We start from the raw sequence: 16,885 nt of genomic DNA, 5'->3' as shown, positions 1-16,885 counted from the left end.
TAACGGCTAGTAGCTTCAAATTTCTTCAAGACTTACGTTTACGTCATATATTGTTGAGATAAGTGATTCATGGTCATAGCTATTTCATTCCAAACCACAAAAAACGTGAAACTTTGCATCCTCACACAAAGTACCTACCTATTTTAACACGCTTTTATTAGCTTGGCTTGTATGTAACGGAATCTTTGAGCTTAATTTTCACCGGTTGCTAGAAGTCTGATTAATTTGAAACTTTGCATACGTATCAAGGACCGATGACAATGCATTAATGTGATGGTGTGGTGACATAAGTTCAACGGCCATAAGGTCAATTGGCCTTATTACCACTTCGAATGGCCATAAGTTTGATTGAAACTTTGCACACGTATCAAGGCTCGATGACAATGCAATAATGTGATGATGGGATGACATAAGGTTAACGGACATAAGGTCAATTGGACTTATGACCACCCCAAATGGCCATAAAGTTGAAACCTTGCACATAATGCGAAAAACGCATTCCTTTATTAATGATCGAAGTGGATGCATGGCACATCTACGAAAGAGCATACTGGAGCCCTTTTTTTAACACGCTTTTATTAGCTTGGCCTGTATCTATGTAGGTATGTAACTGAATCTTTGAGCTTAATTTTCACCGGTTTCTGGAAGTCTGATTAATTTGGAACTTTGCATACGTATCAAGGACCGATGACAATGCATTAGTGTGATGGTGTGGTGACATAAGGTCAACGACCATAAGGTCAATTGGCTTTATTACAAACTTTGCATACGTATCAAGGCTCGATGACAATGCATTAATATGATGGTGTGGTGATATAAGGTCAACGGCCATAAGGTCAATTGGCCTTATTACCACTTCGAATGGCCATAACTTTGATTGAAACTTTGCAGACGTATCAAGGCTCGATGACGATGCATTAATGTGATGGTATGGTGACATAAGGTCAACGGCCATAAGGTCAATTGGCCTTATTACCACTTTGAATGGCCATAAGTTTGATTTAAACTTTGCACACGTATCAAGGCTCGATGACAATGCATTAATGTGATGGTGTGGTGACATAAGGTCAACGGCCATAAGGTCAATTGGCCTTATTACCACTTTGAAAGCCCATAAGTATGATTGAAACTTTGCACACGTATCAAGGCTCGAAGACAATACAATAATGTGATGGTGAGGTGACATAAGGTCAATTGAACTTATGACCACCCCAAATGGCCATAGATTTGAAACCTTGCACATAATGCGAAAAACGCATTCCTTTATTAATGATAGAAGTGGATGCATAGCACATCTACGAAAAAGCATACTGGAGCCCTTTTTAACACGCTTTTATTAGCTTGGCCTGTATCTATCTATGTATCTATGTATCCATGTATGTATGTTACGGAATCTGGTGTGGAGCCGAGAGCCCCGGTAATGCAGAGCTCCGAACTCCGTTGCAACTTTTGAAGCATTTTAAGATAGGTACTTTAAGCTAGTGTAGGCCACCAGACCAAGGCACCATAAAGAAGAATCGGGCGCACAATGGCTGTGTAAATCCAGTAGTTCACCTTAGAGGAGAATCCCCAGGAGGTGCCAATTGCCCTCTTGCAGGTGAATAGCTCTGCTGCTGCCTTCTTGGATCGCTCCACTATATGGTCACTCCATAATAGCTTCCTATCCAGAATGACTTCCAAATACTTGACTTGATCGCTAAACGCTAAGAACGTACACCCAATTCTTGTCGGTGTACGATTTGGTATTTTGTACCTCCTAGTGAAGAGGACAAGCTCGATTTTATTCGGGTTGGCTTCCAAACCTGTGGCGGGTTGTACTCCTAGAGCAGCTCCAGGATGTCAGCTGGGGCCGTTGGCGTCACTGGAACCCAGGCTCTATCCCTTGGTCGTGAGGGGATATCACGCGCCCTCACTACCTTGAGGCGCGCCCAGATATACCACCCCTATCAGCGTGACGGCGGCCCTATAGAGGTTTTCCGACCTGGCGTCGTCACAGGCAATTAGCTTGACATGCCCTGGAACCACCCTGCATCGGTGTAAGATGACGGTGGACCAGGGTTGTCTTTCTTATCCTTAACGGCCATCGTAGCGATCGCGGCCTCGATCCACTTCCACTGTTGTTTCGGTATCCTGCCATCTTCGCTGCTCTCGTCTATAATGCCAATGATATGCCGACCCTTGGCAATTTCGGCGAAAGACCGTGTCCAGCCTCCCTGCGTCTTGGCCCTTTTCGGTACAGTGGGGTTGGATTCATCCATGGACCGCTGGCGTTTCGAGGTTTCATCACTCTCGACTAAAACTTTTAAAATTACTTGAACTAAAAAATTAAAAATAAATAATAGTTTAAAAAAACTAAAAAAAACACGCTTTTATAGCTCACCGAACTAAAAAATAGAAAATAATTTTCAATTAGAAAGAGTTTATATAACAGTAGTAGAAGGTCAAACAATCATTTACAGTTAATCACCTCAAAATAACATTATAATAAAATTTAAGTTATCAACAGAATAATTTAATTCACAGTAAAAAGCGTGGGGTGCTTCATATTGAATGTTACGATCATTCTATTGGCAACTATCTGAGAGGAAAGATATGAAATGTAGTCAAATGCACCCCACGCTTTTTAATCTGATTTAAATTATTCTGTTAATAACTTAAATTTTTTAATAATTTTATTTTGAGGTGATTAACTATAAATGATTGTTTGACCTTCTACTACTGTTATATAAACTCTTTTTAATTGAAAATTATTTTCTATTTTTTAGTTCGGTTAGCTATAAAACCGTGTTTTTTTAGCTTTTTTAAACTATTATTTATTTATTTTTTATTTATCTTAAAAATGGGTTAGGTGTGTACATTGGTTCACTATATATTTTTTATCTTATACATCCGATTATTTGGAGGTTACGAATGGGATAAAATTATTGTTCCGCCCCATTCATGAAAGGTATGAAGTCCTCGGCATAGTCGTTACTGATTTTATTGTAACATAGGCATTTGACGTTCGTATTTTGGTTTTGGTCTTGAGAAGCTCTATAGTATCTTTTGAGGTTCTTTTCAGCTCTGCAGTCATTTTCACTACGTCCCTATTTCCATAGCTCAAACGGACATTAAAAGGGATTATAAAGCTTCTAAAGATGTTACTTGCGTTGTTTCATTGTGTCCACCCAGATTTCTGCATCGTATACGAGTCTATGTATAATTCGAAGCGGATGCAAGCAGCTTCCTTGTAAATGGCTTTGCACAGTCTGTATTTGTCATTCATCTACTCCGATTCGCTATTCGCTTTCGCAGGCCCCTAAGGTTTGATCAGCGAAGGTAAGCTTGCTATCTAGTTTCATCCTCAGGTATTTCGTTGAAGTTTCGGGGTTTCACCTTTTCGTAAGGATAATGATCTCCGTTTTTGCTGTTGCCAGCTTAAACGCATGGTTTAGTTTAAGCTGTGCCATCTTGCAGCTTCGTGCTGTTATGACAGCTGCCACGTCGTCTTCGAAAGAAACGAGGGCTGTACTTTTGGTTTTCTTTTAGCACACCGTCCGATGTACTTCAGAACGCTGTTAATACTCATACCAGTCGGGAGTCGGTCTGAGTCGGAGAGACGATAAAAAATAATTAGAAGCATGGTTCTTCTATCATTAGAGCGGAGTTTATTTTTCCTCAACACCATAAAGAAGCGTCTTTCTAGCACTTAGTGAAACCTCTCAGCTTAACAAACTAATCTGTTAGGGTCAGCCCTTTATCAATACATGGTTCAGAAAAAGTCCATTAAGTACATTATTAAGGACCCGGAAAGCATACTCAAGCAGAGTTCGCTTTGATTAGTATTCAAAAATGTGATCAGACAAACTTTAGCTGGATAGAATAGTGCTGAGTCAGCACTGAAGCCGGTCCGAAACAGAACAATACATTAGTTGGCGAACTTGCACGAAGCAGATATAAAATCCCAAATTCCGCAGAGGCACAGCACAAAATGGGTGCTGTCACCTCTGCTATAACTCATTACAATAAACGATATTCTAACAAAACTCGACAGAAATGGTGCGTAGTTTGTGGCGTACGCTGACGATTTGGCGATCCGAATTACAGGTCTATTTCGCAGCGTTAAAGAAATTATGATTATAAGAACGTTGGCACAGGGATGTGGGCTTAGGCTGAATCCGGTACAAGGGACTTCCAATATAACCGCGGCAGGTATGCCGGTAACCCTTGACGAACCCTGTTTTTTTAGCAGCCGAGGCTTTGGCGACCCCAAGTTCCTCATGGGAAATGGTGGGCGGAATGGCCTAGAAGGTTCAATATGGTCATATTAAATCGTTGCCGAGATGGTCGGTCTTGTACCTCAATGGTGCTTGTTACCAGAACGTACCGGATCTGTGCATATACGACAAAGGACCATCAACATCGATAACACTCCACAAAACCCGGTGAGTGTTTTTATTGCTACAACAACAACGGATCTATTACTTTCACTGGGAAGGTTTGGCAGGCTTGCTTCACGCGCGGTACGGAACATATCTGGCAACTTATTTAACTTTTTTTGACAACCCAGCATTAAAGGCGGTAGCTGCACCAAACACTCAAAGCTCAAAGCAAGTAGGGCATCCTGCTATAACCGACACAGTGGAAATATTTATTGTCTGGGTTCCCGAAAATAGAGGAAGCAAAGGAATGAGATCGCTAATGAGCTGATACGTAAGGGCTCAAACAAAAGAAGTGAGGGAATAACCAGCGTCAAAGTAGGCATATCCCTCGTCGTAGCCAAGGGGGGAAATTTCCCTACCCAGAGAGGCGTCTCACACTAAAAAATTGAAAATTAGGAAAATTCACTATCGGGTATAAAATTCTCAGTTCCACCTGAATATAACATTTCAAAATAATTTGTTTTGTAACGTTGCGTGGGTTTTTTTTTTTTTTTTTTTTTTTTGTTCAACCCTCGCTCGTTCTGACGCTTTGTTGGCCGTTACCAATAATATAATTTTCTTGTTCTTCTCTTCATACGTTGCTCTTCTTCTTAATCATCACAGCTCAACCATATCCCAATAAGCACGACAGATTCGCCGTGTTCAGAATTCGAGTTTCAAGGCGTGTCAACTACGAATAGAGATTGTATCATTGCTGAATTGAAGTCTCTGACATTGGAAGAATTTTCACTTTCTCGATTTTCACGATTCTCAAATCGAAAAATTGTTTCGAACAAAATTAGAATACTTTTATTTGAGGTCTAATTATAAGAAGAAACTCAACCTTGCGATACAAAAAATTTATTTGCTCAATGCTTCGAACTCGTATCAAATTCGAAAAAATTTATTCTAAAAATCCAATTTGTGCGAATCACCGAAATTTCAAAACGATATCATCCTCGCTTTTGTGTTTATTGGTATAATTTTATTTAAATACAGGAATAAAAGCTACATATATGTATGTTTGTGTATTTGTGCGTTAGCTAGTTTTGCAGTGGTAAGGGATAGTGAGCATGTCCTTTTTATACTCAGTTGAGCAGAGCTCACAGAGTATATTAAGTTTGATTGGATAACGGTTGGTTGTACAGGTATAAAGGAATCGAGATAGATATAGACTTCCATATATCAAAATCATCAGGATCGAAAAAAAATTTGATTGAGCCATGTTCGTCCGTCCGTCCGTCCGTTAACACGATAACTTGAGTAAATTTTGAGGTATCTTGATGAAATTTGGTATGTAGGTTCCTGAGCACTCATCTCAGATCGCTATTTAAAATGAACGATATCGGACTATAACCACACCCACTTTTTCGATATCGAAAATTTCGAAAAATCGAAAAAGTGCGGTAATTCATTACCAAATACGGGTTAAGCGATGAAACTTGGTAGATGAGTTGAACTTATGACGCAGAATAGAAAAGTAGTAAAAGTTTGGACAATGGGCGTGGCACCGCCCACTTTTAAAAGAAGGTAATTTAGAAGTTTTGCAAGCTGTAATTTGGCAGTCGTTGAAGATATAATGATGAAATTCGGCAGGAACGTTACTCCTATTACTATATGTATGCTTAATAAAAATTAGCAAAATCGGAGAACGACCACGCCCACTTTTAAAGAAAAATTTTTTTTAAAGTAAAATTTTAACAAAAAATTTAATATCTTTACAGTATATAAGTAAATGATGTCAACATTCAACTCCAGTAATGATATTGTGCAACAAAATACAAAAACAAAAGAAAATTTCAAAATGGGCGTGGCTCCGACCTTTTTCATTTAATTTGTCTAGGATACTTTTAATGCCATAAGTCGAACAAAAATTTACCAATCCTTTTGAAATTTAGTAGGGGCATAGATTTTATGACTTTAACTGTTTTCTGTGAAAATGGGCGAAATCGGTTGAAGCCACGCCCAGGTTTTATACACAGTCGTCCGTCTATCCTTCCGCATGGCCGTTAACACGATAACTTGAGCAAAAATCGACATATCTGTACTGAACTTAGTTCACGTACTTATCTGAACTCACTTTATCTTGGTATAAAAAATGAACGAAATCCGACTATGACCACGCCCACTTTTTCGATATCGAAAATTACGAAAAATGAAAAAATGCCATAATTCTATACCAAATACGAAAAAAGGGATGAAACATGGTAATTGGATGGTTTATTGACGCGAAATATAACTTTAGAAAAAACTTTGTAAAATGATTGTGACACCTCCCATATTAAGTAGAAGAAAATGAAAAAGTTCTGCAGGGCGAAATAAAAAACCCTTGAAATCTTGGCAGGTACTACATATATAAATAAATTAGCGGTATCCAACAGATGATGTTCTGGGTTACCCTGGTCCACATTTTGGTCGATATCTGGAAAACGCCTTCACATATACAACTACCCCCACTATCTTTTAAAACTCTCATTAATACCTTTAATTTGATACCAATATCGTACAAACACATTCTAGAGTCACCCCAGGTCCACCTTTATGGCGATATCTCGAAAAGGCGTCCACCTATTGAACTAAGTCCCATGCCCTTTTAAAATACTCATTAACACCTTTCTTTTGATACCCATATTGTACAAACAAATTCTGGGGTCATCCCTGGTCCACCTTTATGGAGATATCTCGAAACGGCGTCCACCTATTGAACTAAGAATTACTCCCTTTTAAAATACTCATTAACACCTTTCATTTGATACCCAACAAACAAATTCTAGAGTCAACCCTGATCTACCTTTATGGCGATATCACTAAATGGCGTCCACCTATAGAACTATGGCCCACTCCCTCACAAAATACTCTTTAATGCCTTTCATTTGATACACATGTCATACAAACACATTCCAGGGTTTCCCTCGGTTCATTTTCCTACATGGTTATTTTCCCTTATGTTGTCACCATAGATCTCAACTGAGTATGTAATGTTCGGTTACACCCGAACTTAACCTTCCTTACTTGTTTATTATATTTTTTTATTCGTATTTGTAATTTTTTTAATTTTTTTTGTTTCTATTTCTACTTTTTTTAACTTTGTTGTAATCAAGTTTTGTGGTAGCAAATAAGAATTTAGTTAGTCATTCGTCGTCAAGGATACGATGCGTTTCGTTCCGTTGTTTTATCGGTATTTTTTGTAGTTGGTGCTTTGTTTTCTAATTTAACTTTGTTATTGTAAATATTAATGTTGAAAATTTAGTTAGGCGCCAACAATCCGTCGTATACCGCCCGTCATTAGCTTGGTTGGCTTAGTTACCGAAAAACTAGCAACAATGCCGCGGCTGAGACGTGAAATCGCAATAGAAAATAATTACTAAATATGAACAGTAAAAAATGCTCAAACAATGATCGAGATTTTTAACGGCACATTAAAAAAGCAAAAACAAGCGCTAAAGGCGCATAGAAGCTTAAACCACCGCTCTCGCAGTTCTGTAGGAAAAAGAAGAAGCGAAAGTTTAAGAATATCCACCTTTCGCTGATCCTGTGAAGTGCAGTGCATAAAAGTAAGTCAGAAGCCAATAACATACACACACATACATGTTTACATGGACGTGAACAGAGGGAGGGTTTAAGTAGGGCCACTTACTTACCAAAACCACCAAAATGTTTTAATTGAACTTGAAACGTGAGATATACTTTTGCGTTTGTTGTTGTTGTAACTGCAAAGGCACTCTCGTGAAATTTGAGGGTATATTACAAATTAGAGCAGTTCTTTCACGGGTTTGAATCCGATAAGCTATGATAGTGGCACTCTCTAATACGAGATCGCCTATCTCCGAGTTTGCTGTCTTTGTTTATTTGTTAGGTTAGGTTGAACTGACCGGTCCATGAGGACCTGACATAGACTGAATGAGTCCGTAGTGTTAACAGAAGTTTATTTATTTTAACGACCAAACTGAAATACCCTATCAAAAACCACGACCTATGTTATGAAATAACTCCGTCCTCTTGGAAAATACTAGAAGTTTTCTAGGACTTAAACCACTTGCTGCTTCTAAATCTTACTGCTGCATCGCTCCTAATAGCTGGAGTCTTAGCCTGGCAAGCGCTACATCTGTTATCACTGACCAAGCCCAATTTAAAGGCATATAACGCCAGAAGGCAGTGTCCAGTCAGAATACCCCTCATGAATCTACAGTCCTCTCTTTCTAATGATAGAAGCAACTTTGTTAGTGTAAGATTGTAAGACCTACACATAATCTTCGACACTTTACAGCGCCACGCTTGGACCCACACCTTTCCCGCTTGGTCGGTCATGTGCACCTGTCGTCTTCTCTTACGGAGCAAGCTTCAAGGGATGCGCCCTTTTTAGCTAGTTCATCTGCTTTTTCATACCCATCTATAGAAGAGGTTACTAAGCACCCAAAAGTGTGGGCATCATTATTATCCCTGTGAAGGACTGAAATATATAAGGTGCAAAGACACCTTTGAGGAGAGGTTGAATGAGTGCCTGGTTAGAGTGCAATTTTCTAACCAGATATTTCTTACTTCGAACCCATTGCATATCTCTTATAAATTTTAGTAGAATCCAAAGGTCTACTTCATTCAGTTTTGTTAAGAGTATCCAGAAAAGTGGCTACCGAAATCTGAATTACTTTAACTGCAATCCTGAACACCGACCAAGAAGGTGATAGCTTCACTAATTCTCCTTCTCATACTGGCATATGCTATGCAGATTTTTATTTGTATACAAGATCGTCGAAACATCAGACAGATAGTACAGAGCTCAAAGATGACAACCGTAATAATCCGACAATTTTTTAAGCTTGGGAAAGAAAGTAGTTATTTTTAGAGGAGATATTGGAATTGCATATTTTCTACGAATCCATCTCCTGTGCGAATACCGCTGGTTGCAGTTAGCGGATCAGTGCGTACCATATGAGCGCTGCCTCGAAACACAATGCTGAATGTGTTACCAAAACAATGTTGGCCATATGTTAATTTTCCTGATCCCTTCCAGCAATTATTGGTATGGGAGCTGTAGTTTTCTTGTAACTCTCCAACTCTACTACAGTGGAAAAAGCTTTGTGTAGCCCAATTTTCCAATCTATGAATTCCAATAGTTTGTAAAGGGTTTGTTTTACCCTCTCATGTTGCTTGGTCTTTGAGTTGCTACTTTAAAGAATTTTAAAATGTAGAGTCTCGACGCTTCCATATGTATCAACTCTGCTAAACTTGCTGTGGTACTCATCGCGATTCTGGAAACTATTGCCAATAAGGTGCTAGCCTGATATGACCACGTCGAGCCTTCCATGTCATCCATTTCCCTTCTCCTACCGCTTCTTCCGTTGATCTTGTTGTCTCCAGAGCCTGGTATGCGTATATGTAGACATATTTATACAAATTTATAGCCAGATTCGCGTTATGTAGGTAAGGCTGATAATTTAAATTGTTGATGCTGTGGGAAGCTATATATATTGAACTCAAGCATCTTCTTTTCCCACTACGACACATTATATTCGCTACATTAGGACCCATAAGGTACTTTCCAACTTCGTATACCTCTCGCATATCGCTTTATTGTCCTTACTACTTCCAGGACCATTTTCCAAATTCTAAATATAGGATTTCCTCGGTCTTCTGGCGCGGGTATAGCATCGCCTCTGCGTGCTTCCTGATTTCAAAAATATAGTACTTTCTCTCCTCTGTAGTGATAAACACACCTCTTGAAGGTTTTGAGGAGTTTTATCGATGTTGATGGTTCTTTGCCGGTTATTGATACCGCACGAGTACAAAAAAATACTATTAAAGTGCTAGCCCGACCGCCTCGGGCAAGATTTAACATGATATGTTAAACCAAGGATAAGGGCTTGGACGGATCCTTGAAGAACTTGGGACCACCAGAGCCACGGCCACTAAATAAACAGCCTTCGCTATAGTTAACTGAGTTTGTCAATTGGATTGGAGAACCTTTGCACTGCGCTGGCAACCCTTTGAAGGGGTCGCACTGCACAACCCTTTGAATTCCCTTCTCAGTGGGTCGGGTTATTTGAAATATCTTGCAATACCTTGTTAAATTCAGCAGCTTTTTTGAGAGCTACACTAAATAACTTCAGCTCGAATATCGTTCAATCTCTGAATGATACGGTTTATTCAAGTATAACGTATGCAGAGGTTTTGATATATTTATCCAGATAATTGAGAATAAGAAAAAGGTAGCAGGCCTAATACAATCTTCCCCTTTCATCTTTTGCAATCTCCATACTGCTTGAAGTCCCACAGGTTCTCTAAATTGATATGAAGCAGTAATTGCAAAGGTATTAACATAGAAGCAGGTTCACCTTTCCTGCTCCTTATGTTAGAACGGGCCATCAAAAAAAAACCTTGATCACAGCCTGCGTACGCTCCTGCATTTGCACATAGTATATTTTCATATACATACATACATATCCAATATATACATATACGCAACAAAACATACGTTAAAATTTACATCCATCCTACGTCAGCGGAAATGCCCTACACAGCTATCTAACTAACTGACTAGCGTTAGCTAGCACTACAACAACAATAGCAGCAGGTCTTAAAAAAAACAAGCAAGTTACCAAATTCAACTTTATATCATTTTTCATTTAACTATTTTTCGTTCTTATTCCTCCTTACGCTCGTGAGTCCTTTGGCTGACATTAACGTCTATACTCACTTCCGGTTTATAGCGCAATTTCTGTTTCAATTCCATTTCTTGTCGATATTATACACACATGTCTACACGCATACACACATAACATTTCATTTACCTATGCGTTCCGCGCTACGCTCACCTTAGCCAAACAAAACAACAACAGTAAAGCTAACGAAAGGAAATCCCTCCCTCGTTCGCGCGTTCAATAGCTGAATTTACTGCTGCAACCGTCTTAGTAGCAGCGCTAGTCTGTCAGTCAGAGCCGGCCTGGCTTTAGCTAGCCTAGTCTGTACATGTACATTTCGTATCCAGTCATTTAGTCAAATACTTGCATTCGTAGGCTTAACATGTAGTCCTGCGCCACCAACGCAACAAAAAGGATCAACAGTTTTGTTTTATTTTTTCTTATTTGGTTTTTTTTCGGATTGCTGCATAATACTTAAAGCGCATTTTTTATTTTGTGAAAAAGTGAATATTATTTTTTAGCAAAATAAAACGATTATATAATATTTGTGTGTCAAGAGTTGAAAAGACTATTATTTTTTTTTTTTGTGTAACATAAGAGCGCTTGGAAATTTTAATAAAATATCGTTTTAGGTAAGTTTTTATTTTTTATAAAAGTGTTATTATAATATTTATTTTAATAGTTTTTTTTTTAAGTAAGCTATATCGAAAAAAATTGTGTTTGGTATAACCGATTTCAACTTATCGCAATATGGCATACTAAACCTATTTTTTAGTTTGACGCCAGTTCTGTTGAACGCGCCTGAAAATATTCCACACAATTTGGATTAAGAACATCATCAATATGAACTCGGAATGTTTGAGATTTCAAGTTCAAAACTCAGCTACCGAAACCCTAGCTGATGAGGAACTGAAAGCCAGAAATACATATGTCCTAGTAACGATTGCCTTGTGCAAATTTTGTAATTTTTTTCTAATATCAATAACAAAGAAAAGCGAAAAAATTGGTCATCTGAAATGCTAATACAATTTTATAAAAATAAATATTTAAAGTATTTTTTAGGCAAAATATATTTTCACAAACAAAATCGCATGCTGACTCTTGGCACTGGGAGAATTCACAGTTGGCTTTAACGATAATCTGTGGTTCTTTGGGTGCCAAATCTTAGTGTGTTGATCACTCGTCAAACTCGCGTCAAAATATTTAATGAGAAAAAAATATTTGTTTGAATTTGAAAGCCGCTTAATTAAGCACCTGAAAACAGTGAAGCATTCCTTAAGCAGACACAGCCTACACACGCAAGAAGGGTACGCCATTAGGTTGTTTATCTATGATCTAAGCTGGTGGATGAATGCATTGGAGTCCTTTAATGATTTGAGAGCCAAAAACAAGGTTTGGTTAGAATGGGATCGCAGGCATCTCGGACATAAAGTTAAAGAACAGACAGGCAGCCTTGCCAAGTAGGAGATAACTGGGAAACAAAGCAGTGCAGACAGCATTGGATTGAATTCCCTGGGCAGAGGCAGGCTTAATTGTTTATACTCGAAAGTATCAGCCAAAGTCATTAATCTAAGCAGGGAGCACCTATGAACTCTCACTGGGTACTATTCGCGAGGCTGTAGTCTACGATATCACCTAAGTAGTGAGCTGGAAGATGAAACGAGGGTTGACATTCTCTCCGAGTGCGTCGATCTACAAATTTAGATACCCTAGGTAAATAAAATAAATAAATGCAAGGCGCGATAACCACCGAAGAAATTTTAGGCCTAGCTACTCATGCAATTTGCGTCGTGCTGCTTTTTTAATGTTTTCTATAAATTGGCGGGACAGGACCTACATTTCTTATGCCGACTATGAACGGCATCTGCAAGGCATATGAAATTTTACTAAGAAGCTTTTCAAGGCAGAAATACACTGGTATTATTCGTCAAATCAGTGCCGAGAGGCGACCCCGCTTTAAAAGACTTTTTTCTAATTGAAAAAATTTTTTATAAATTTTCATGTTGCTTTGCACGGCAGTTGAACCCAGGATCTTCGGTGTGGTAGGCGCTACCATCAAACCCGGCGGTCGCCTCCCTAAATATACGTTGAAGAATCACATCTAGCCACGGTGGTACTATACACTGCTCTGCTTGCAAACCTCGTGGACCCTTTCTACAACAACGACTGTGGTATTTAATATAAGGCTGGGTATGTACGCGATTCTTGATTTTCCCAGCTTCGACTTCATTCGTAGCAAAACAAATTTCTGTGCACTGTTTAGGAAACTAGATATTGCTTCATGTTTCAGGCTATTTCGGCTGTGGTGAACGGAATGATATTCAGTGCATTAATTGTTAGGTAGTCTAACGCCTACTCTGATAGTCGGGCAGAGCAGTCTAGGGTGGTCGGCGCGTACCTAACCTGGGGCGCAATCGCCTCAATCTACTTCATGGCCAATGTTATATGGATGTAAGAACATAGTGACATTCCTCGCAACAATCATGCAAATTTCTTTGCTAGTAGGGACTTTGGAACTGCACTGGCCACTTGTAGCCTGTTTCTGGATAGAAGAACCTCGTGTTAACTAAGCAAGCAATAGCCTGATATCACCTCTTGTCAGGTGTCTACATTTGGAGCGGTTGTTAATAGTGGGAGTTAATAGTGTTCACTAAGGCTAACCTCTACTTTTGATTGGAATTGTGTCGGGAGTTCATGCGATGAGCTGCAATAATTTGAAAACCCCCAGCTATGTTGGAGGGTACATGATGAGGTTAAATAACCTAATAATTGCGTTTTAAAGTGACTAGCTTTTGTTATGACAAAAGTGCAAACTATCTCGATATGGATGAGTACAATTCTCCGAAGGAAGCATCGCGAGGCAATTTTTGACTACTTCTTGCTACGCAGTTTAATTAGATATGGATATGTCAAGTATGCCAGGGCCTAAAAAGGTTCTAAAACTACCTTAGTGGCTCAAAACTTCTCTCACTTTGCCGAACTTTTGGGTCCAAACTCAATTTTTGTTTCGTCAAAATCGATCGTTTTTTGAGATCAAATTTTTATACTCAGCTGAGCAGAGCTCACAGAGTATATTAATTTTGTTCGCATAACGGTACCTCGTAACGGCATAAACTAATCGAGATAGATATAGACTTCTATATATCAAAATAATCTGGGCGAAAAAAGGAATTCATTTAGCCATGTCCGACCGTCCGTCCGTCTGTCCGTTAACACGATAACTTGAGTAAATTTTGAGGTATCTTAATGAAATTTGGTACGTAAGTTCCTGGGCACTCATCTCAGATAGCTGTTTAAAATGAACGAAATCGGACTATAACCACGCCCACTTTTTCGATATCGAAAATATCGAAAAACCAAAAAAGTGCTATAGATAATTCATTACCAAAGACGGATAAAGCAATGAAACTTGGTAGGTGCGTTGACCTTATGACGCAGAATAGAAAATTAGTAAAATTTTGGACAATGGGCGTGGCACCGCCCAGTTTTAAAAGAATGTAATTTAAAAGTTTTGCAAGCTGTAATTTGGCAGCTGAGTATGTAATGTTCGGTTACATCCGAACGAAGCTTTCCTTACTTGTTGCTACTAAAACTTTTTGACGCCCAAGTGTCCTGGTGGTTTTTGAGCCTGGGAACTCTGGTATGTAAGTATCTGCCTAACGTAAGTTTTGGGCGTTTTTTTACAGTGCCACTCATTACTAAATTTTTAATTGCTAGTCTGCACGCAACTAAAAATTTGCCGAAAGAACATACATGAACACGTCAACATTTGAGGGAATTTAATTGTACTTTCAAGCTAATAAAATAATTCATTGATATTATTGGTAGTACTTTTACATTTCCGAAAATTAAAAAATATACGTCTGTACTAGAAGAATTACTCTATTCACCTTCAAAACCCCTGTTAAGAAAATAGCATTAATAGCAATAATGAAAATGCGAAAGAATAAAATTAAATAATATTTCACACTGAGAGAAGTTATTGGTAGTCGCTCCTTTTAAAATATCGAATTTTGCATTATTTTCATGCTCAGTCATCTCATTTTCGTATGTTTCACCTGAGTAAAGCCACGTCAAAACCGCCAATGTAATTTCATTGATCTCTGGGATTTCAACAAAGACTGCAAAGATATGTAGGAAATGTCGATACAAAAATACACTTGAGCAATTTTTCGAGATTCCGCTTCGTTTGCAAGATACAGTGTTTAAAAAAAAAATAAGGATTATTTTAATGAAAATTTAATAACTCGCAGGCTTTTTGCAATAAATCTATAAAATTTTTTTGAGAGTAGGCAAATGTTTTGTCTACAAAAAGAATATACAGGCGAGTTATTAACTTTTCACTAAAATGTTCCATTAAAAAAAATGTTTTCTTGCAAACGAAGGGGAGTCTCGAAAAGTGTAATTTTGTATCGACATTACCTATACATTTTTGCTTCTTTGTTGAAATTCTAGAGATCGATTAAAAAAAATATGTGCGGTTTTGACGCGGCTTTACCCACCTCTCAATAAAAATGCAAAGAAAGAAATCTCTCATCAAGTAAATCAAATGAAAATATGATCAAGAATATTTTTTTGTATTACGCCATAATAAAAAACATAGCAAAACTTTTTCGGGCATTGTTTGACAATCCCAAAGGAGGAGCGACCAAGACCCAAGCGGGTTAGGGGATCAGAATATACCCGCGGTAGGTATGCCTGTCGTAAGAGGCGACTAAAATACAAGATTCAAGGGGCTGTGTAGCGCAACCCTTCAGGTTGCCAGCGCAATATATAGCTTCTCCAAACCCAATTGTCAACCACATCTATCCGCGGCGAATCCTGTTTCACTAACAGACGAGGCTCTGGCGACCCCAAGCTCCTCATGGAACTTGGGGGTGAGGAGGGAGGGAATGGCCTGAAGGTTTAATGTGGCCACATAAATCGTTCCCGAGATGGTCGGGCTAGCACCTTAATGGTGCTGTGGTACAGTAGCGTACCGGAGCGTACCGGATCTATATCCGGCAAAGGACCATCACATCGATAACACTCCCCAAAGCCTTCGGGGAGCAACCTTATCGCTACAACAACAACAACAACAGGAGCGACCAAGCACGTTCATTGATGTATTAAATAATTGTTCCGTGTTTTTTTCCCCTACGGTACATCGATATATAAAAATTGCTGCGACGTTTCCAGTTTCCGTTGCTCCTAGCGAACGCTCTTTCTCTTCCCTTCGAAGGTTAAAAACTTATCTAAGAAATACAATGGGCCAGGAGAGGATGAATGGGCTGGCTCTACTCAACATCCACTCTACTATTGAAGTAACTCATGAAGAAATCCTAAACAAAATGGCAAAACAAACAAGAAAAATATTGTTTTGTAGAAAGAAAGAAAAATTTCAAATAAATAAAAGTATAAATATGTAATATGTAAAAATATATATGTGTATATTTACAGGTAATTATTATTTACTGACTCTTTAGCCAAAACCTCCGCCCCCCCCCCCAAATTTTTTTCTGGCTACGCGCCTGCTTACATCTATTATTGTTCTAAGCTGTAGCCAAATAATGACAATACGGCTTGCACTCAAACTACCCCAGGTCCTTGGATTTGTTGCAGTTGTAAACACTGTGTTCGAATGCACTTATTTGGGAAGGAAATGTACAGAATGGCATGAAGTGCTTCTGTCTGGGTGCCTCTCAAGTGGTGTGAGCTTCAAGCTCTAAAAAAGTATTATGGGCATAATTTTGCGGAAGTTCGTGTTGCCACACGTTAAATATGCATCAATGTGCTCGAGAAATGACATAACGAAGTTCCAAATGAAATAGTTTAAGCTGAACGTGGATCAAAGAACGTCACACTTCA

At 38.7% G+C, this 16,885-nt stretch overlaps 1 protein-coding gene and 1 long non-coding RNA gene across 2 annotated transcripts in view; one reads left to right on the top strand and one right to left on the bottom strand.

The window, feature by feature from the left end:
- The window catches only part of LOC137252482 (uncharacterized), a 613,814-nt gene that overhangs the window by 560,268 nt on the left and 36,661 nt on the right, over positions 1-16,885 (bottom strand). The window lies entirely within an intron of this gene.
- Positions 11,531-16,885, top strand: part of meru — a 29,006-nt gene continuing 23,651 nt past the window's right edge. Inside the window, exon 1 of the mRNA XM_067787633.1 lies at positions 11,531-11,670. The gene's annotated coding sequence lies outside the window, so the exon portion shown is untranslated. The remainder of the gene's footprint in view (positions 11,671-16,885) is intronic.

Source organism: Eurosta solidaginis, chromosome 5 (assembly GCF_040869045.1).
Source record: "Eurosta solidaginis isolate ZX-2024a chromosome 5, ASM4086904v1, whole genome shotgun sequence".
Taxonomy (NCBI): domain Eukaryota; kingdom Metazoa; phylum Arthropoda; class Insecta; order Diptera; family Tephritidae; genus Eurosta; species Eurosta solidaginis.
The sequence above is the reverse complement of the archived record's forward strand: the minus strand, read 5'-3'. Positions and strand labels throughout refer to the sequence as shown.